Raw genomic sequence first — 21689 nt, forward strand, 5'->3', positions numbered from 1 at the left:
CATAGGGGGATATACATGCATATCGATCATGCACATATAGCATAATATGGGGAACACGTAGGCACATACAACATGGCAAAATTTACTTTTCCACAGGTAGTAGAATTAGAGAGGCTGTGGAATATAGTAGATATGAAGCCCGACCCACACCCGCTGCTACAAACAATGCACACAATGGGGGACGGACACTGACTAATTGGCCGTCTGACTAAATCCCTTTCCCACGCATTGCAAGATCCCTGGGAGTCACTCAGGATGACCTGGGAAGGGGACACAGGCCACAGGTTGACCCGGAAGGAGTGCAACAGAATTGTTTTATACCCGCGGATGGTCTCCCATAATGCATGTGTAACATATAACAAAACATCCTAGACAGGGCATACCTCACTCTGACCAAACTCCACAAAATCTTACCTGAGGCTTCGTCGAATGCCCGTGCTGCCGCAAGGCCAGAGCGGACATGCTGCACAGGGACCACAGGGCAGTTCCACCCCATCGGACTGATCAATTACATCCTATAATAGCTCATTGGAACCAGTCCGGGTATATAGACCCCCTTTACCTCCCCGTCTTCTCTCACCCCCCCATTCCCTACATAGTTGGGGCGTAGCAGTGACATACTTTATGCCATGGGTTTTAGGCCGACAAAGGACCAACCATACACCCTTGTGGATCACAGAGGCAGCCTGTGCGCTAGACTGCATGCTGTATGTTTCTCTTCTCTTAGCGTTTGCAATCGGATTGGCTCAAAGTTTGAAAAATGTGTTGACTTTGGGGAACATGTTTTTCCTGATCACTACATCTATGTGAACAAGGACACGAGGCGCTTGCTACCTAATGCTCGTAATGACGTGGTCAAACTGGTTGCATTAAATGATACGCCCGCTGTACTGTCTATAATAAAATTCCAATAAAGATGTTAAAAAAAAAGTCTTGGGGCCACCAAAAGTGCTGACCTGGCATTCTGAAACCAATACATGGCTGACTCCCATTCAGACCACATGTTGCACCTGTGGGCGCTCAGAGTACTATCCTGTTGCTTGTGCTATAAATAATTCTAAAAGGCTACTGGCTGAAATTGTATCCTCACTGTTTCCTGTGATGAGGGGTTCTGCCACCGTGACCATTTTTAAAACCAACATTAGCAAAGCCAAAATATCAAGCCTTTACGACCTATTGGCTTTAACAATGGTGTTAACAACAGGCTACTGTATAAACATGGCATCTTTTAAATTAAGTAAAGACTTTAAATGTATTACCATTTGTGAACTCTCTTCTCTTTAGTGCATTTTTGATTTGTAATTGGTATTGACCTTACTAAGCATTGGCAAACTAGAGGTTTTTATTGCGATTTTATATAGCGCGAACATTACCCGAAAGTGTCAGAGCGCTTTACAAAAGAACCAGTTGCGTTACATAAGGACTTTGGATTACATGAGTTGCATGAGAGATACAAACAGAAAAAAATTGCAAATGTACAAGGTGTAAAGTCACTCAAGGCAGAGATAAAAACAGGAAAAAATTGCACATGTACAACTTGTAAAGTCACTCAAGGAAGAGATACAAACAGAAAAACTCTAAAGTCACATAGGAATGGTAGTAAGTACAAAGGTCTACTACATATACTAGTGGTTAGAGTTCTATATATACAAATAGTAAATTCACACAGGATTACATTTTAACAGCAATTAGGCTTGGACAATTATATACATATTTACATATATATATATTTAAGGCAGTCCAGCAAAAAGAGAAAAACGATCAAGGGTCATCAGGAGGAGTCGTGAGGGAAAAAGGAATGGGACAAAGGTCAGACAAAATGGCGGGTCCGGGTCGTTGGTATAGAAGGAGACCATAAAAAAAAAAATATATATATATATATATGGCGGGATGCACTAAAGTCACTTGTATGGTACATGTGAGCCTGGTCGCATTTAGGTGTCTGGTCTGGGTGTGTTCTGATTGTGAGAGGGATGTCATAGTGGGGCAAGACTGAGAACTCTGGAGGTGAGGCTGAAGGCAATGTGAGTCAGTGGGCCAGAACTGTGTTCAGAATACATGCAAATTCAATCCTTCTCGTCTCTCCAGTGTGCATATATATAGTGATGGTCAGATATGTACTATTTGTAATTACCTATACTAATTATTTACAAAAGAAATATTTTTATTACTCGTTTATATATAACTTCTTCTAAGTACTCAAAAAGCCAATAAGCCTGGCTTGTGTTAGCCATATATTTGTAGTTGGGTGATATGTCTGGATAGCAGAAAATTAACAACAAGGAACCAGGATGCTGGTCAGGTCGCACGCTGTATAAAGCACAGGATTGTACTTTACACTTTTAAAGCCATTCCATTAATTACTTAAGCTCCACCCCTCCCACGCTCCACCACCACATTCGTCACTTAAAGCACTGTGGTGCACAATAGACTTTTGCCTACAGACAGAAGCTGCCTCATGGACGAGAAATACAAGTGATGATGTCGTAAAACTGGAGTCGGAGTCCTTGGAGTTGAATCTAAAACTTGTAGAGCAGAAATAAGAAGTAACCACTTTGCTGCTCTGTGCCCCCTCTCCAGGGGTGGAGGAGCACAGCTGATGCTAGGGTGACAGATGGGGAGTCGTGCAACTCAGTGAAAGAAAGCTGAGGTCCTCACCTCCTTCAGTGTGACACTCCAGGCTGTGGTTGTAGGTCTTGGATCCCTTGGAGCCACCTCACTCCTTTAGAAGTGGAACTGTAGTTGTTGTTCCCCGTGAGGTTGATTCAAACACCATGCAGGTCATTTGTTCCTGACAAAATAGAACCAAATATACTCAGTTTCTCGGAGAGTAAAGCACAAAGAGAGAAACACAGGCAAGACACAGCAATGTGGAGCACAGCGGCCGAAGCAATACAGAGGGCAGGGGATGAAATCATAGAGAATGGGTGGGGGAAAGCAACAGGAGGGTGGTGGGAGCAACATTAGGGGCATGGGTGGGGAAGCAACATGAACAGTGAGAGAAGGAAGCAAACAAAAGTGACCAAGAGCAAGGGAGGGAAATAAATGGGAGAGAGAGCAAGAGGAGTGGGCAGGAGAGAAGCACACACGCAAGGGAGAGAGATCGCAACACGGAGGGGGGAAGAGAAGCACCCTTGGGAGATAACTGGAAAACATGCACTCTCATGGAATGCTTAAACAAAAAGGAAAAAGGAACACCTGAAAAATGAGCAATGGAAGGACACAAGTAATGTGTCCATGCTTCAGGAGAAAGACAAACACAAGAAGAGGAAGGAAATATCACAAAAGCTAACAAGGAAGAAGCAAGAAAATTAGAGAAAAATCAAGCCAACTCATTGTCAGCAATGGGCCCACTGTAAGCTAACAATATGTCTTGCACCAGTCACTGTCTAGTAGGCAAGACCTAAAAAACGGCCACAAAGCTGCATTTTAGAGTACCAATTTTTTTATTTTACAGAAGTTGGCTAAACAGTCAAAGGCTCTGAAGAGGTGTGGATGAAATATAGCAATATCTTTCACGTCATGCAAGGCAAGCAAATATGCATTTGCAGCGCACTGTCCCCAAAAATGGCTTAAAAGCAGTACGTTTTTCTGTTAGCTAAATTAATACATTTTGGGGCACATGCATCAATATTGCATTTTGTGATCCCTTAATTGCGAAAAATAAGGAATCGCAATTAAGGAATTGCAAACTGCAATGCATCAAGAAATCACTATAAAAATAGCGATTTCTTAAAATTCCTTAATTGCGATTCTCTAATTGAGAATCGCAATTAAGGAATACCTCCCCATCCATTCCTATGGGCCTAGAGGCCCATAGGAATGAATGGAAAGACATTCTTAATTTGCAATTCACCATTAGAAATTCGCAAATTAGGAATGCAATTTCAAGGGTGCAGGGGTGTCCAAAGGACACCCTGTTGCACCCCTGAAATCTCCTTAGAAGTACATTTTGCACACTCACATGCCCCAAAGGCATGTGTGTGTGTAAAATGGAACTTTGAAAAATGCACTTTAGTGCATTTTTCAAAGTTTTCGCAAATTACCATGAAGGTCAACTTCATGGTAATTTGCTCCCCTTATTTGCGAATTCGCAAATTTTTAAAGTTTGATGCATTGCATTTAAGGAATCTCAATTTGAGATTCCTTAAATGCAATTGCAATTTAAGAAATCGCAATTTTGCGATTTCTTAAATTGCGAAAATTACAAAAATGTTAATGCATCCCAAAACATGGAATTGCATTCGCAAACGGCCGAATTTTGCGATTCGCACCATTTGCGAATGCAATTTCCATTGATGCATGTGCCCCTTTGATTGTCTTTTCACATGTGCATTCCACTTTCTTCCACTCTGCCGTTTCAAGTAGATTCACAAACTGGTGGAAAGACTTCTTAGACAGAACAAGCTGGAAAAAATCTCCCTCTCTGGGCTGCAAACAGCAGAGCTATACAGATCTTGCAACATTTCTACCTCTTTGGCTAATGAGACCCTGTAGGTTCACATAGATGACAGCTGACTCAGATCTTGTGAGCTCAGGCCTCAGATACTAGTAGTATTATTGTACTTTACTGTATTGAACTTGTATTTATATGGCACTTTCCATGCCTGCTGCGAAGCCTAAATCCCATTACAAAAAAAGGTTTTTTATACAATGATTATGAAATGATTCCACACAAAGGAGTGCTATATGCATTAAGGCATATAGCACTCTTGCTACAACACAGTCCACAAAAGACATGAAATTATAGCAATAGTAGTTCGTGCCCTCTGATACCAAGGAATCAACATCAGCAATGTCTTCCTAACTGAGCATGAATTATTATTTAAATATCAGTTTTCAAAGATAATGTCAACAAACTTCAGCTTGGCAGTTTGGGGGAATGCATACATTTTCGAATCAAATACACATTTTTCTTTTTTTGAATGATTAAACTCAATTAGCCATTTTAATGAAATAAATATTATGGTTTGTCCTACAATGCCAACTGTTTATTTTAATAAATACATTTTAGTGCCTGAATATCAACGCATCATTGTTTTCAATCATTCACATTTTATATTTTGACATGGGGAAAGACTGCCCTACACTCCAACGTGTCAAGAGAAAATACTGCGGTTTCCACTACCAATCAGCAACAACTATGTTAAGGAAACCCACAATATGTCAACAATGGGCATTTTTCCTAGGCCACTATTATTCCAGTGGTGGACTTCATAAGGCTAAGCCAGCCCACCACATACCATGACTGGTCATCAGTATGTCAGTAATGGGCATCATCATATCAGACATGCCCTTAGTATGGAGATGGTGTGTGCCATTATGTCAGGTCCAACATTATAGCGAATAGGGACAGTCATGCCAGAAGAACTCATACAATTACAAAAATGGCAACTATTATGCAAGGAACTTCATTGTGCCAGTGATGGTCTCCGTCATGCCCAGGATGCACTCAATAAGACAAAAATGGCCAGTGGGAATCACTATGCAAAAATGACCACAATATACCTATAATAGCCACTATTATTTTGGGGTTCGCATTGTACCATTGGCATAGGTCTAGCCATGCCAATGATGTCCACAATATGCCAAAAGTGATCATCATTGTACCAGAGCTTGCGTTATGTTATAGGTTGGTACCAGCAATCCAAAGATGTGTACTAAATGCCAAGAATGGTCACAATTATACAATGTGTTGAAAAATCATGCCAGAAGTGCCCACAATGTGTAATGAAAGGCCATCATTACAGCAGAGGTAGGTGCCATCGTGCTAGAGAAGGCACTCCATGGAGGAGGATTGAGATACTAATGGTTGTTATGGACACAACAACAGGCAAAAACTAGACAACCACCATGACTACCACAGCGTCTGTCACTACCACCACCAACATAACCACTGCCATCCCCTTACCGCTCTGACAGAAGCATGAGTGTACCACCTCCCTCCCCACCTAGCCTAAATAACGCACCTTTCATGGGAAATGTGGCTCATCACAAATAGGCTGTTTACTTTAATTGCTGCCTGTCACTCACAAGGACTAGATCTGCACAGTGGCTCTCTCTGTTGTTTACAGAAGGCAGCAACTCACTGTTTGCTTCCATCTGACTGACACCAGATCCTCTACTGGGGCTGATCCATCCTCCCTGTTCAATGGCAAATGTAGGAAGTTCTAGTAGACACTAAAGCAACAATGCTTTTATAAAATACATTTTCAAAGTGTTTTTGGAATCACTTTTGTGGAAAACAAAAAGGTTATGGTTGAATTAAACTCAGCCAATGGTAATTACTAAGGCTGCATTCCAGTCTGTGTTTTTTGTCATTATGCCATCTGAGACAGTAACCAGCCATAGGCAAATCAGCCTTGGTCTTGGTCCAATAGGAACAGTACATCACAAAGCCAGGTCCACTCTGAAGTGGAACAAAAGCAACCCAGGACTTGTTTTGTCCTATTTGTGTGTTGACAGCAGGGTGCATCTTGATTCCAGTGGCACATTAATCATAGGGCTCATGTTTGGGGATACCTGTCACACTTCGGTCATCACATGGAGGAAAACCCAAAAGTGATGGGTGGAATGCCTGCATTCATTTCAGCCACTGGTAATTACAAAGCCCATATACCAGTACAGTGGAGCAGGGTCGGGCCGATTTACATGTTGCTTATTCCTGCCTGAGGTGGCATGGAGGATAAACAAACGATAATCACTCTGGGCCATCCTGTCTATCAGTGGCTGAGATTAATTCAAGCAATCCACAGGCTGATTTTTTTTTGTTGTCAGTGCGACACCGGAAGTGTGACGGGTGTGCCCACATGTGGATCTTGAGCTCACTGTGCCATAGGACTCAAGCTGCAAAATATGGCCGAGGCCAAAATATCCTGCCTGGAATCTCGAGTGTTCATATTCCGAGAGGATTTGGTATGGCAGTTCGGGATGAACTGTTCTTACTGTCCGCACTAAAGCTGATTTGCATATGGCAGGTTCCTATTGGGTGTTATACTGAGAGTACACAAATGATGGACTGGACTGCTCCCCAGAGTGATTGACCGCACCTGAGAATAATTCAAGCAGTCCACCTCTCACTTTTTGTTGTCCTGAGTGTGATGCCTTAAATGCATGCCCAGACAAAAAAGCCAAAACTGATCTGGGTTTGTTTGTGCTCCCATTCAGTGGGGACCTGGCCTGGCAGTTCATGATGGCCTGCTTTTACTGAAGCCGGACCGGTGCTAATGTGTGTCTGGTTTCTATCTGAGGTGTCAAGGTGGGCAAGAAAAAACGATGTGGTGGATTCCAGACCAGGGTGATCACCAGTGACTGATTTTAATTCAAGCACTCTACCCATCGATTTTTTTTCTACAGAAATCAGTTCTGAAGCTGTGTAAATTCACAGTGTTTCTGATGGCTCAGTGTGAGAGAATGTGTTTTTGACATAATGATGTTCTGGTTGTGTAATAGCGCCTGTACCAACCAAAGGAAAATGAGGACAGCCTAGGAGCAATCCAGATTTAATTAGACATCTTTATCAGAACCAGGGGGGGCTGGGGGCTTGAGCACATTCACAAACCTAGTGTGTTGGGCCCTGCAAGAGGGCAAGCACGCTTTCACCTCAACCGCCCCTTCTTCTACCCATCCCTGCTTTTCCATCCTCTGTCCCAGTGCTTAATTTGAGCCGGTGGTTTCCGGTGCTCCGCACCAACACTTAATTGTCATCACCGACCCCTATGATAGTCTGCCACATGGTAGCCCTGCATGTCTAATATAGAGAAGAGCAAAACAACAGTTTACTAATTCATTATTCCTTAGAATTGGCTAATACCTACCGTTCAAGCCATTCTTATATCTTTGGGGACCTGGAATAGTCAGAATTGTCACTCTTGAACACATGTGATGCTTAGTAGTTGTGTTGGCACTGGCCCTGGCAATGCTGGCACAGTCAATAAGTTGGTGCAAGCTGCAATCGACTGCTGACGAGGGACCCAGTGCTTATGTTTTCACAAATTAAGTACTGCTCTGTCCTTGCTCTCTTCCAGGTCCTGCTGTGCTCTCTCCTCAATTCTCCGCCCCACCTGATCTCTCTAGTTTGCTGATCTCCTAATCACCCCCAGATTCTTTCCCTTGGCACGCCCAGCTGCGCCCTACCCTGCCCCCACCCCTCACCCACTCTCATAAACATCAGTTCACTTCTACGACCACCAGTTCCTAATTTCCTTCTTTCCTCTAGCCCCTGTCTCACTCTTTCTCCTCTGCTATCGCTTTCTTCCCTATTAGACTCTGTCCCTTTCTCCTCACTTCCCCTCTCGCCACCTCTCTTCTTCTCAGCCTTTCCCTCCTCGTTGACTCTTTATCCCTCTCCACTGCTGCGTACCTCTCTCCTTCCACTCTCCTTCTCCCGGTGCCCCCTCCATTCCCTAGACATCCCCTCAATATCCCCCCTTTATCTCCTCGCCACCCTCAACGCTCTGTTCCCTTCCCTTGCTCTCCTCATCTCCGCCACTGCCGCCCTCCCTTCCCCGCTGCCCCTCCTCCCCACCCTCTCTGACTGACGCTGTACATTTTCCAATCTCCTGTCTCCGCATTCTAGACCGAACCCCACAATAAACAGCACAACACAAACTATTAATAAACCTGAAAACCCCTCTGATTCCCAGCCCCTGTTTTCTGCAGGAAATATCACACAATCCGGAAGACTGCAGAAGGCCAGGGGGCTGGGGAGAAGGGGGCGGGGGCTCGCAGTATGGGAGAGGACTCCGCAGGCAGTGCCCGGTGCAGCAGATGGCAGTGCGGGCGGTAGGTACCAGCCTCCTGGCATTGCCAGCATCTGTTACCGTTAGAAAATGCTAATTGCCATCACCAAGGACAGCACCTTCCCACAGTTACAAGAAAAAGAGGCGAAAAATGTAATTGTGTCTAAATCTTTCCGAGTGCGACAAGTCGTGCATAGTAAACTGCGTAGCGCCAGGAGGCTATTTTAAAGGCGGGAGGAGGGGCCATCCCAGCCTGCCAGACTAAACTATGGCACAGCCGCGCGCTCTTGCGCACACACGCATCCCAACCCAACTAACGTAGCCCTGTGTAACTAGCAGGGTGAGACTGGCCTAGAGGGTAACCAAGCAGCGCCCAAAGGTCTGGCCCGACTGGTCAGCGCACGGACGTTTTTCTGGCTACGCCGGCCACACACTTGACCCCGTCTTCTCCTCCAGCAAGCACATCTCCTTCAGCCACTCCACCGGACTTCATTGGACGGATCACAGCTGCGTCCACTTCAGCTTCAAAAGAACCACGACTCACCACCACCCGCAACAGGTTCCTCGCAGGAGCTGGAGCAAGATCACCGTCGACCAGCTCACCACCTCCCTCAGCCAGAACCCTCCCGCCAGCGTAATGGACCCCAATGAAGCAGCCCGCACCTTCACACATTGGCTCACCAACTGCGCCGACGACCTCGCACCACTGAAGAACCCTCCCAGCAGACCCGGCAGCAAGAAAGCCTCCTAATTCACTGATGAACTCAAAACATCCAAGAAAAACTGCCGCACCCTCGAAAAAGCCTGGCGCCACGACCAGACCACAGAAAACATGACTGCCCTCAAGAACGCCACCCGCAAACACCACCAGCTGATCCGCACCACCAAAAGGACAACATTAAAAAAACGACTGGACAACAACACCCACAACAGCAAGGAACTCTTCAGCATCGTCAAAGAGTTCTCCAACCCCAACGCCGGAAACAACAACATCACACCCTCGCAGGACCTCTGCGACTCACTCGCCACCTTCTTCCACCGCAAGATCGCCGACATACACAACAGCTTCGGCGCACAGACCACGCACACAACCACCAAACCAACGCCCCCCACCACCACCCTCTGCAACTGGACCCCGGTCAGCACCGAAGACACCACCCGCACGATGATCACCATCCACTCCGGATCACCAACCGACCCCTGCCCCCACCACGTCTTCAACAAGGCCGACTCCGTCATCGCACCCCAACTCCGGGACATCATCAACATCTCCTTCAACACCGCCACCTTCCCGGAGAGCTGGAAGCACACCGAGCTCAGCGCCCTCCTGAAGAAACCAACAGCGGACCCCACCGACCTCAAGAACTTCCGCCCCATCTCGCTCCTCCCTTTTCCTGCCAAAGTCATCGAGAAGACCGTCAACAAACAGCTCGCCGCCTTCCTCGAGACAAACGGATCCCTCGACCCTTCGCAGTCCGGCTTCCGAGCCAACCACAGCACCGAGACCACCCTAATCGCAGCCACCGACGATATCAGATCCCTGCTCGACAACGGGGAAACAGCGGCCCTCATCCTCCTGGACCTCTCTGCAGCATTCAACACTGTCTGCCACTGCACCCTAGCACAGTGTCTCAGCAACATCGGAATCCAAGAGAAGGCACTGGAGTGGATCATCTCGTTCCTCGCCGGAAGAACCCGGAGAGTCCGCCTCCCCCGTTCAGATCCGAGGCCACCAAAGTCATTTGCGGTGTACCACAAGGATCCTCACTCAGCCCCACCCTCTTCAACGTCTACATGAGCCCCCTTGCAGCCATCGCACGCCAACACAACCTTAACATCATCTACGTCAATGACACCCAGCTGATCCTCTCCCTCACCAACGACCCCGCCACCGCCAGAGCCAGCCTACACGAAGGGATGAAAGATGTCGCCGAGTGGATGAAGAACAGCCGCCTGAAACTGAACTCAGACAAGACGGAAGTCCTCATCCTAGGATCATCCCCTCCGCCTGGGATGACACCTGGTGGCCCCCTGCCCTGGGCACCACCCCCAAGCCAACGGATCACGCACGAAACCTGGGCTTCATCCTGGACTCCTCCCTCTCGATGACCAGACAAGTCAACGCCGTATCGTCATCGTGCTTCAACACCCTGCGCATGCTCCGTAAGATCTTCCGATGGATCCCCACCGAAACCAGGAAGACAGTCACCCAGGCACTCGTCACCAGCCAACTGGACTACGGGAACACCCTCTATGCGGGAACCACTGCCAAACTACAGAAAAGACTCCAGCGCATACAGAACGCTTCAGCACGACTCATCCTGGACATCCCTCGCCGCAGCCACATCTCTACCCACCTGAAAGACCTGCACTGGCTCCCCGTCAACAAGAGGATCACGTTCAGACTCCTCACCCACGCACACAAGGCTCTCCACGACACGGGCCCGAAGTACCTCAACAGCCGCCTCACTTTCTACACACCTACCCGCCAGCTACGATCGGCCAGCCTCGCCCTCGCCGCCGTACCACGCATTCGCAGAGCCACCGCTGGAGGAAGATCCTTCTCCTACCTGGCGGCCAAGACATGGAACTCCCTCCCCATCCACCTACGGCTGACCCAGGACCACCTCTCCTTCAGGAAACAACTCAAGACCTGGCTTTTTGAGCAGTAACGAACCCCTCCCCCCAGCGCCTTGAGACCCTACTGGGTAAGTAGCGCGCTATACAAATTGTTGATTGATTGATTGATCGATTGGCTGTTTGTGGGCTTGTTTTATGGTGGGCCCCGGGGGAAGCGAAGTCACAGACTAGTCTTCCCCCGGGGTCTTTCACGCAGGAGGGACCAGGCTGGAGTCAAGGTGAGGGGTTTGGGGAGGGGTATAAGAATGCAGGGGAGGAGGGCAACTTCCTCTTCCTGCATTACAGCACCATTGGGAGGGTTAGCATTTAGTTAAAAGGGAATTTATATTCAGGCAGTGTAGGGAGTGTAGGAGGTCTGCGACTTGCTGTGGAGCCACTGGCCGGTGGTTTTGTGGCGTTTTTGAGCAGAGGTGTGGGCACATCTGTAGGTGGGTCACGTGATGGCAGAGGTGTCTGCAGATGAGGTGAGGCAGGCCCTGCGAGTTTTGGGCCGCGCAGGCCGAGATGTCCTTCTTAGGCCCGGCGTACTTGAGGAGGCGTAGGTGGGGCTATCCCGGACCCCGCGCGCAGCATCTGCCGTTGTGGCAGCTGCGGTGATGGTGTGTATGGAAGAGCCACCACCGGCCGTGAAAAGTACATCTGGGAGGGGGCGGGGTAAAGAAGGAGGTGGTAAGGTGCATCGGCTGGCACCGGAGCCTGCCTCCGTGCTTGGGAGACAGCAAGGGGGAAGCGGGAGGGCCCCCAGGGGAGGGGGAAGATTGGGCTGACTGCAGGGGCTCCAAGAGCAGGGAGACGCAGTTGGGCGGGAGGGGAGGGGTTCAGGGTCTCCTCTGACAGTGGCTGGGTCCGTGAACAGTGGGAGGCAGGTGGTGAGCATGGGGGGAGGGGCAGGTCCTGCGAGTGGGACACAGGTGCAGCCACGGGACATAGAGGGCCTGGAACAGGTCAGTGCAGAAGAGCAATGGGTGGACGCTCCCATTAACCTTTCCAATGGATCTAGGGTGGGCAGCGTTAATTCCGGTGGGGGGGCTCAGAGAAGGGGCACTGAGATACTGGCCAGGTGGGGGATGGGGTTTCAGAGACAGGCTTAGGCAGGGACAGGGCAAGGGGATCAGGAACGGGGGGTAGGGTAGGTGGGTCATTTCCCCCCTATCCTTTACAGATGGGAAGGCAGGTCCCTCGAAGAAAGGATCAGGGAACAACGACATATCATATACAGGAGACTGAGGCGCGGTGGGCAGCGATGTGTGCGGCCAAGTGTGAGGAGGATTGCGACGATGGGGTGGACGGATGGTGGGCTGAACAGGAGGATCGGGACAGGGAGGCCAGGGGCAAGTGGGTGTGGGTGGGGGAGGACGGGCACCTTCAGTCAGGGGTAGGGACAGCCAGGACGGCTCTGAGGCCCGATGGTGCTGGGGCCTGCCCAGGTTGGAGCGACCTGGGGGGGATCCAAGCCGGCAGAGGTCGTCAGAGTGTTGGGTGGCATGGCGGGGTGCAAGACGGCCCCTGGTTGCCGGCTGGAAGTAGCAGGGGGGTCCGCCGCAGCCTTACCTCCGGCGCGGGAGCAGGCAACGGCGACGTGTGTGGCAGGAAGCAGTGGAATGAATGCGAGGAAGAATGCGGCAGATTGGGAGGTGGAAGTCTATGTGCTGCGAGCACTATGTGCGGAAATTAATCAGATGGAGGACGGGGTATGGCTGGGGGGGGGGAAATGGGGTGAAAAGGGTGTGGTACTAATCCTTTTTTTTCGCCGTAGGTTGTGTGGGGGCCCGGGGACCAAGACGGTCATCTGGATTGTCAAGCACTCATTCGTGCATTGGGCATCAAAGTATGCGGAGCAACAGGTATATGGCCGTACCCTGGGCTCAAAGGAAGTCATCATGAGGTGCACTGGTGGGGAAAAGGGGGTGTGTTACGGGGGGCGCTATTGCCCTGGCTCGCGAAGATGGTTTCCCAGAAAGGATGACCGGACTTATTAATTCTGCATTTGGGAGAAAACTATCTGATTCTGCTGTCGGGTTTGGCTCTCTTACAGCTGATGCAAAGAGACTTGGAGATCATGAAACAGAGAATGGTGGGGACATGCATAGCATGGACAGAATGTGTTCCCCGGAAAGTATGGAGAGGGGCAGTAAAACATGGGGCTGTGGCAAAAGCCCGGAGGAAACATAAAAGAGCAATGAGGGTTTTCTGTGGGGAGAAAGACATTGAAGTGATTGCTCATACAGGACTGAGACTGGAGGAACCGCTACTGTTCAGGGATGACGGTGTGCACCTTTCGAGACTGGGAAACGCATATTATATGATGGAGATGAGGTATGTGGTCAGTAAGTTGTGGAATGAGGCTATTTGGTGGAAGAGGAATGTGTGAGTAGGAGGGCAAAAGGTGCCCAGTATGCCACGGGAGGGGAGGGTAACCACCCTAAAGGGGGTTCCCTAGTTGGCAGTACTTGAGAGGGGTGGTGGAGTCACTGATGGGCACACCCATCCCTCGGGGGGAAGAGTGAATGATGGAGGGTCCGGAGGCATGAGTGTAATGCCAGGTGATAGAGGGGAGGATGCTAGAGAAGTGAAGAAATGGATGAAGAACTGAACGGGTCATAGAGTGGAATGAGAGGTGAGTTGGGAGTTGCGTGAAGGGAGTGAGTGGAGGAAAAGGTTGATGTTGGGGGATTTGTTAGTGGTTATTTGATGTTCATTGGTTATGTAATTTGTTGTGCAGGCTGGTCTTAATAAATGGTCCTTTACGCTTAACATCTGCATGAACTGGTTATTGCGCGATGGTGGTCCCCGGGGGAAGCGAAGTCGCAGACTAGTCTTCCCCCGGGGTCTTTCATCCAGGAGGGACCAGGCTGGGGTCAAGGGTTGGGGTTTGGAGAGGGGTATAAGAATGCAGGGGAGGAGGTCAACTTCCTCTTCCTGCATTCCGGCACCATTGGGAGGATTAGGATTTAGTTAAAAGGTCACCCACCCACCCTACAGTTTACTAGGGTTCAGGAGCTGGGTAAGGAGAGTGTGCCAGTTTAGGACAGGTTGCAGGTGTTCGGCGGTACTTGGGAGGGGTGGGGGAGTCACTGACGGGCGCACCCATCCCTTGGGGGGAAGAGTGAATGATGGGGGGTGTGAGTGTAATGCCAGGTGATACAGGGGAGGATGCTAGAAGAGAAGTGAAGAAGTGGATGAAGAACTGAACGGGTCATGGAGTGAAATGAGAGGTGAGTTAAGAGTTGCTTGAAGGGAGTGAGTGGATGAAAAGGTTGATGTTGGGGGATTTGTTATTGGTTATTTGATGTTCATTGGTTATGTAATTTGTTATGCAGCCGGGTCCTAATAAATGGCCTTTTACGCTTAACATCAGTGTGGACTGCTTATTGCGCAATGGTCTGTTGTGCCGATTTCCCTAATATTGAAACCAACATTGCCTACAGCAAATACAAATCCACGCACTTACACAACGTGTCCTTTCAAGCTCAAAACTGGCCCAATTTGGAAACATGGGCCACTATTTTTAGCTATGCAATTCACAAATGGGGACACTTTTATTTTGGCACCTGGGCCTGTTTTCGGACCCAGTCCGGTCCTGGTAATTGCAGTAACCAAGTGTTCAACACAACTCCTCACCGGTACACACCAATCCTATATATGTTGAACACATTGTGCACATAGGAATATTCCATGCACACAACACCCTGCGCAAACTCAACCCTCTGAATGCAATCCCTTAATGCAAACCACCACCCTGTGGGCCTACAACCATCCTGTCACATACATGTTTATGATTTTATGGTTTTTTTTCCCAACAGAAGATCCCAAAAGAAGATCATTTTGTACCATTTTTCCATAAACCACCTAAATGGCACCCCAAACAGCACGTGTTAGATAGAACCCTTTCACCTTCAAGCACACAATCGGGCCAACATAGCCAAACATTTGGCAAAGTGTAGGGAAATCGACAGTGCTGCCACGAAGTGTAGTAAGATACACCACGGCAGCATCAAATCACAATTAACTACTTGGACTATAAGGCCTGGATAGAGAACCCTTCACTGTAAATGTAAGTAAGGTAACGTAAATTTATCATGCATGGTTAATAAAAAACCTTTGCATATACATGACATTATACACGTCTTAAACATAAATTGAGCAAAGAGTTAAAAAGAAGTAAAAACAGAGGTGAATTGTGTGCCACAAAAGCTTACGCTTCAAAACTATTACATGCTTACAGACTTTAAACAAGCATTTACAATGCAACGGTTTCGCCTTTGACAAAGTTAGAGCTATTGGCATTGTAAATGACAAATTGTTTATTTATGTGTTGGTTTTGAAAACAGATAAATAAATGGCATTGTCATTTACAATGTCAATAGCTTAATCTTTCGCAAATGCGAGACCTATTGCATTTGCACCCACACACACACACAGCCACACACACACAGCCACACGCACACAGAGCCACACACACACACAGAGCCCGCCGCCCCCGTACGTTCCTAAGAGAAAACCAAAACATGCCAGAGAAGTCTATAACATCACTGGTACTCGGCATTGGTAAGTGGTAACAAACCCAAATTCTAGGGTCAAAAGTAACAGAAGGCAACAAATCACTGTTTTACTATGAATGTGTATAGTCGAAAAACACAGTGTGTAGAGGAAATTTGAATGGTTAAGATGCGGTGTAGAGAGGACTAGGCAGAATGGGATGCACACAAACTAAAAAAAAGGTGCTTATTAGGGAAAGGTTGTGTGTGAACACATGTACAAATGTGCACTACAATTAGTAAAGGTGATAGCAGATGGCGCGCTGAAGAGCTCATGGGCGCCTATCAACTGTGGAGATAATGCGGAGCCTTAGGGCATGGGCACTCACTGGGTACGTCCACTCCTACAAAGTCGCTGGTAGGGGGAAACTCCTGTGTGCACAAACATAATTATGCATGTACAGTATAACGAATGGCACGTAGAAAAGGCACGTGGCTGTAGGGTGCGATCTGGAAAATGGCAAAGAGACAGTACATGGGCATGAATGCGGATAGGGAAACATGCAGCGGTGCAGTATGACGAATGACCCAGGGTAGAGGGAGCGTGAATGACGGAGACAGTAGCGGAGCAAGGAATAGAGATTGTGTGGAAACCGTAACGGCGCTGTTAAAATGCACATACATGTAATGACGGGTGGTGAAAGAATGTAATACTGGTGAGTCTGGTGTCGCGTACCTTGACAAACTGTAACAGCTAGAGACGGTCTGAGAAGGATATCTTTAAAATTAAAATAAAGCTCTGGGTGAAATATCTGGTCGTGGCAGGACGGGTAGGTCCAAAGGTGGAGCTGCAAAAACGGAGAGGAAGAGTTAAAGCAGCTACCGGACCGGAGAACCAGTTCACGGACTGTGTAGTAAAAAGAGGAATCCCACGGGTGATGTAGGGAAGTATCCATCGTACGAACAGAGTATGCGGGTGTGGTCTCTTACCTTACAATAGGTGAAGGAATGCACGGGTAATGTGCTCCACTCGAACGTAAGTCCTCATCCGGGTAATGGATGCGGATGGGGTAAAAGTGGGTGTGTATATACAAGATATGCACTGCCGTGATACGGTTGATGCATAGGTCAATGGGGGGTATTAATTAGGGAAAGGATAACAACTAGACCGGTAATCGAGAAAGTGATGAGTGGGTCTCAATGTGCGCCTGCGCTAAAGAATAGAGGCAGCTCATGGCAATGAACGTTTGTCGGCCGAAATGCGGGAGGGTCAATAATATGAACGAGGGACAGGAGGAGGGGACTGGACGAGAAACGGCGAGGAGAGGGTCTGTGCTTCAAAGGCCTTTGGGACATATAAGTATTTAGCCATGCAGCACATTATCCTGGGTGCCATAGCATCTACTGTTACATCATGTGAAAAGCAATATGCATTGTACTATCCATAGAGAGTTTGCATCCATGTGCCTAAGAGAGCTGTATATTAAAGTACCCGCTCAGGTGTCAGATAAACTGTCATGTGGTATTTGTTTCCTGCATCATGTGGCTAAAAGAGAACATGCACTAACAGTGTAACAATAATAATACAAAGGAAAAATATGACAGCCAGTGCTGCGATCCAAACCTGCTAAGCACAGCTGCACTCTTACCCAAAACATTCACCCCTGCGCCATCTAGGTCAATGGAGTGATAGTGCAAACTCGACCCAAAGGTATTGAAGCACTTTAAAAATAAAAAAACCACAGCAGCACTGCTGTCAGTGCACAAGATCCCCTCCAAAGACCCGGCCTGGATCACAAGAGCACACTGGCAGGGGAAGGAGCGGTAATTGGAAAGTTTATTGCGCAGCTGCTGCCTGTCTGCGCCATTAACACCACAGTCCTCCACCGCCAGTGACAACAGCCTTTTCGCGCACTGCCTGTGCCGATAACAGCATATCCGGTTTCCACGAGTGACAACATACACTGCGGCAGTGCAGTCTATCTGGCTGCATTAGTGAAAGCGTAGCCAAAAGGTAACCGAGTCGGAAACCGCATGTCCAGTCTGCACCAGTAACAGCACACCTGCCTGCACTAGTAACATTACACTTTTTTTGTTGCAGTTTTTATATAGCGTGAACTCGACCCGAAGGTATTGAAGCACTTTAAAACAAAAAATACCACGGCATCACTGCTGTCAGTGCCCAAGATTGCCTCCAAAGACCCGTCTGGATCACAAGAGCACATTGGAAGGGGAAGGAGAGGTAGTGGGAAAGTTTATGGAGTAGCTGAGTACTGTCTGGGCCATTAACACCCCAGTCCTCCAACGCCAGTGACAACTGCCTGTTTGCGCACTGTCTGTGCCGATAAAGGCATATTTGGTTTCCACGAGTGACAACATACGCTGCAGCAGTGCAGTCCATCTGGCCGCATTAGTGAAAGCGTAGCCAAAAGGTAACATAGTCGGGGACCGCACGTCCAGTCTGCACTAGTAACAGCACACCTGCCTTCACTAGTGACATCACACTTTTTTGTTGCAGTGTTTATATAGCGTGAACTCGACCCGAAGGTATTGCAGCTGGATCAGACGTAAGAACCTTTGCTGGCACACCTTTCCGCTTTGCATTCTGGTATTTGTGGTCCTATATTTGAATGGACACAAACACGACAAGCACCAGAATGCAAGTAGAGGTAGATTAGCAACTGATGTCGGTCACCGGGCACCGTGAGACTCAGGAGGAGTTTATGTTATGTTTTATATATTTAGTTTAATGAGATGTCGGGTTTGCTGCTGTGCATTGTTTGTTACATCACTAGTAGCTGCAGGTGACTTGGAACACATGGATACCATCTAGGCACTCAGTAGTTTGCAACAGCGCCAGGGCTGGTGTGAAGTCACTACTCGGTAACTCTGATACTTTGTAACCCGGAACAATGCAAAAGCAAAACACAGCAACCTCAATTTTACTACACGGTAGCAGCGGATCAGTGCTTGATAAATGCAACATAAAATTAAAATTAAAAGCTACACATTTTGTTTTAAGTTGGACGTTACTATTTGTCTAACAAAGTTAGAACTGGGCCCAATGATTTCATGCTTTCTAACATACGTGAAATGTTCTAATCTGCATCCGTCGCCAGTCGCAAGGTTGTGTAATTGTTTCCAGACAGTTCTTGGTTCATAAAGGCTGCTCAGAGCAACCATATGTGGGCGACATCAAAGGCGGCCGAGTGCCGCGATACTTCGGAGGAAGGCGGGAGGAGGGGGGCGTCCTGCGCCGTATTCCTGCTCCCCCGCCCGTTAATAGCTCGTTCGGCCGAGACGGTGTGGCTCGCTGGGCACCTTCTGCCGCAATTAACGCTCAGGCTGCGATACCGATGGCCTCCACTGATCTTGCCTCAGGCCCGTCGCGGCTCAGCGCTCCCGTGCCCGTCCTCCAGCGGGCCAATGTGCGCTGCAGTATAGGTAAGGCAAGCCACCGTGCGGATTGAATAAACGCTCTGCTTTCGGAGCTTCGTGAACTCGCCGCCGCAGAACCTTTGGGCAATCAGGGAAAGGATCGGGTTACCCTGGCACAGACGGTGGCCTGCTCCCTGGCACAGCCGCTGCAAGGTCGGGATACACTTTGCAGCATCTTAAACAAGCTACTGCCCGGCCGCCATCTTCGCCGAAATGACGAAAACAAACATTGAAAAAAAAAAAGTAAACCCGCCCACCGCCGCATGACGATCGCAAGGGGGCGGGATGAGTAAAAATGGCCGGAACGCCCACGAATCTGGTCCGGCCATGACGGACAGATCTCTGTTCCAATGGCTAGCCTCCATTTATGGAGCTAGCCAATGGAACAGAGGGCGTATTCCAAAGCCACATATTATTCTCATTAGGTTTTCACCTGCTTGAAAAAGCTGCCGCAGTGCAAAGCTTTCACTTAGGCGAAACCTAAAAAGAAGAAACAAAACAAGTACTGATGTGAGTACGTAACGCACGAATTTTTTTTTTAAGGATCAAGGGCAATCATGCCCACAAAGTGATCAGTGTTTATAGTCGAAGTACTCTGGAGTTGTCAATGTATATGAAAAGTGCCAATTAAAGTGCTTTGTGCAGTTCTTAGTATCACATTTAGGATTCTTAGACAGTTTTAGACCGCAGAGTCATACTTAGCGCTATTCAGAACAGACCGTTGTGTTAAATGTGAGTGTACCCGCACAATCTGGCCGGCTGCTTTCATTAGTTTGGATTCTTCCACTGCAATAATAACAATTATTGTACAGTTAAAAAACTTTTTCAAATTAACCAGCAACATAAAATAAGGCCAAGATAAAACATGTGAAAACAGCCTTCCAGCTAAGTGCTGCACCAATTATATTCGATTCAGAAGTAAGAAATTGTCAGATGATAAATGCTTGGTTTGTTCTCATTGCCATGGTCACCGGGGCTGATATATGCTCTCCCAGCCTTTTCTTTGGTTCGGTAGAAGCTACAAGGATTATCTGGTTAAAGTGGCAGTGCATCGAGAGGTAAACATAAGTAGTGCAATTTCTCCAGATATGATCGAGTTTTAAAAATGAAGGGTAAAAAAGGCGCGGTGAGTGCTCATCGTTGAAGCAGACTTGGCGAATATAAGAACATTTTTATATCTTTCTGGTTAAAAGTGCTGAGGGCATAGTGAAGTGGCAAGGGTTTTAGGGCATTTATACCAGCCTAGACAATTCAATTGTGGTGCAGTAAGTCCTTACTCAGTTGATCCGATGTTGTGTTTAATCAATTTTGTACGCTTTATCAGTTTGTTCGCCTATTCTTCCATTGCAGGGGGACAGTTGAGCCCTTTTCTTTTCTACTGTTTTGAGAAATCTTGTTAAGCTACAGTTTAATTGCAAGGCGGTTGGGCCAAAGTAGGCCAGCACCGCCTGTCTACAAGTTCGAATACCTTTTTGGCTAAAAAGAGGGCAGAGCATTGTACCTTGCTCCTTCGATACCCTTGTGCAGATACATATTAAATGTGGAAAATCTTCTCTAGGTGACAAGTATTTACTGCTGAGTTCTACTTTCAGGGAGGTAGCAGAAGAAGGGTAGGTAATATGCCCAAGTTGTATAAAGTACATACCAGCCATGTGACCTTTTCGTCAGCTCAGACTTATCTTCTATTGTAGAGATCGCTTTGGAGACTAGCTTTTAGAAACTGGTATGAGTGGCAAGAATTTCCCAAAGAGCATTTATGCCTAACTGTATTAAGGAATCATGAAGATACACTTTGGCTGGGGATCTTTCTCAGTGTGGCTGTTCCGCCTAGAGATGCGAGTTTAGTGTATTCTGCTCTGCTTCTTTAATCTTGTGCCAGCTTTTTATGAATGCTCCCCTTCTAGCCAGGGTCTGTTTTTGAAGGCCAAATTCGAATCTTATATATGCTGGGAAAATGTAATTTGGGAAGCAGAAGATCGTTCTGTATGCCCTAACGATGATGTTATCCAAGATGGTTGCATCCCTCCCTCGCATTGGCTCACTCCCGTATGTTATTGTTGAGAGGAGGTTTGTTGGAAGTACCTGGAGTAGAGTGGATAATGTGGGGCCAGCCACTATCGTCTTCAAGGATCTCAGGGCTAGTGTTACAGTGATGCCTCTTCATCTCAGCGCTTCTTTAGGTGATTTATATGATCCGTTATTATCTAAAATGATTCCAAGATATTTGTATTCTGCCACTGGATCCGGACGATGTACATCCGGGTGCCTTGCAGTCTTTTCTTTTTGGTGTAGTTTATTGCCATGGATTTAGTTTTCCCTAGGTTAAGTTGCAGGGTGTTGTCCTGTGAATATTCATATGTGGCATCCAGTAAGTGCTGCAGTCATATTGGGG

General features: G+C 47.7%; 1 long non-coding RNA gene across 1 annotated transcript in view; it reads right to left on the reverse strand.

The window, feature by feature from the left end:
- Positions 1–21689, reverse strand: part of LOC144767227 (uncharacterized) — a 514231-nt gene that overhangs the window by 176497 nt on the left and 316045 nt on the right. The window contains exon 3 of the long non-coding RNA XR_013598105.1: positions 2659–2791. This is a non-coding gene — a long non-coding RNA (uncharacterized LOC144767227). The remainder of the gene's footprint in view (positions 1–2658; positions 2792–21689) is intronic.

This window comes from Lissotriton helveticus, chromosome 7 (genome assembly GCF_964261635.1).
Source record: "Lissotriton helveticus chromosome 7, aLisHel1.1, whole genome shotgun sequence".
In the NCBI taxonomy this organism is placed as follows: domain Eukaryota; kingdom Metazoa; phylum Chordata; class Amphibia; order Caudata; family Salamandridae; genus Lissotriton; species Lissotriton helveticus.